Consider the following 2034-nt stretch of genomic DNA (forward strand, 5'->3'; position numbering starts at 1 on the left):
GAAAGAAGTCCTCATCTGGCCTCTCCTTATAACGCAAACCCTCCAGTTCTGATATAATTTCTGTAACTTTTCTTTGCACCTTTTCCAGTTTAACGACATCCTTCCTATGGCTGACCTGTTCCAACCAGAAATGAACGCAATACCTCAAATGTGGCCTTACCAAAGTATTGTCCAAAAGTCACATGATGTCCCAACCATTCTACTCAGTACATAGACCAATAAAGGCAAGGTTGCTAAAAACCTTTTTCATAACCCTGTCTACCTGCGTCACCCCACTAAGTTTTACAACGCTCCCCAGGACTCTACCATTTATTGTGTATATCTTGCCTTGGGTTGTGGTACCAAAGTATAACACCTTGCATTTATCGGAATTAAACTTTAACTGCCATAACTTTAACTTCATGCTGCCATACTGGACCATTGGCCCAGTTGATCAAGATCAGGTTGTAAACTTAGCTCATTGTGACCTTCTTCATTGTTCACTACACCACTTTTATTTAAGTGTTATTCACAAACTTGCTAAACATGCCACTTTCATTCTCATCCAAATCGTTGATGTAAATAATGAAAGAACAGTGAACCCAACACTGATCCTGGTGGTACATGACTTGTTACAGGCTTCCAGTCTGAAAAACAACCATCTATCACCATCCACTGTCTCCTACCTTCAAGCCAGTTTTTTAATCCACTTAGAGACACAAGAGACTGAAGATGCTGGAATCTTGAACACAAAGCAAACTGTTGAAAGAACTCAATAGGTCAGGCTGCATCTGTGTATGGAAACAGTCAAATGATGTTTCAAATCTAGACCTCTCAGTTTTAAGAAGGGTCCTGACCCGAAACACTATCTGTCCATTTCCCTCCATAGGTGCTGCTTGTTCCTCCAGCAGTTTGTTTTTGTGCATCGTATCTAATTGCTTCGCTCCCCTTAGATCCCATGTGATCTCACCTTCAGAGGTGAAGTCGAGGAGCGAAGAACTTTCTTAACCCAAAGATGTGTGAATCTTTGGATAATAAAGGTGCCAAGAGAGCGGTAGAGACTCAGACACTGAGTATTTTCAAGAGAGCAACAAATAGATTTTTGGAAATGAAGGGAAATGGGGTTAATAGAGAACTGTGGCACCGAGGCAATTGTTCAGCCTTGATGTGACTGAATGACAGCACAATACTACTGTCTGAAGAAGGGTCTCGACCCGAATCGTCACCCATTCCTTGTCTCCTGAGATGCTGCCTGACCCGCTGAGTTACTCCAACATTTTGTGATACCTTCGCACAGTCCTATTCCATCAGTTTCTTATTTCCTTACGTACTGTGCCCATACTTTCGATTCCCATCTGTCTCAAATGCATCCATTTTTTCTTCCCTATCCATTTTTGGTGACTTGGTTACTGCACTGTGTGTCGTACTCTGTACAGTACCTCACCAAAAATCAGGACTTGTGCAACAGTGTTGTGGTTTACCAGCGGAGTTACACCAAACAACTGCTCACACCTGTCGGTGAATGAGTGGTTTATGACCATTTTCTATGGAAAACCATTTATTTTAACTGCTATCTTATTATTCACTGCCATGCAGCTGACTTGCATTTATTGCAAGGAAGATACGATTACTTTTTGAGACACCTACAGGAGCTTTCAGCTTCCCAGGCTGTGGAGCGCCTCTCCAAGGCCACTTTCCACCATTGTTTTCCCAGGTTCTCCTGCCTCCCTACCCCTGTAACCCAAGGATTTCTTAACAAAGACACTTTTTGTGACAACCTGATGTAATACAATAGACAATAGGTGCAGGAGGAGGCCATTCGGCCCTTCGAGCCAGCACCGCCATTCAATGTGATCATGGCTGATCATTCTCAATCAGTACCCCGTTCCTGCCTTCTCCCCATACCCCCTGACTCCACTATCCTTAAGAGCTCTATCTAGCTCTCTTGAATGCATTCAGAGAATTAGCCTCCACTGCCTCCTGAGGCAGAGAATTCCACAGATTCACAACTCTGACTGAAAAAGTTTTTCCTCATCTCAGTTCTAAATGGCCTAC

Source organism: Rhinoraja longicauda, chromosome 16 (assembly GCF_053455715.1).
Source record: "Rhinoraja longicauda isolate Sanriku21f chromosome 16, sRhiLon1.1, whole genome shotgun sequence".
Lineage (NCBI taxonomy): Eukaryota > Metazoa > Chordata > Chondrichthyes > Rajiformes > Arhynchobatidae > Rhinoraja > Rhinoraja longicauda.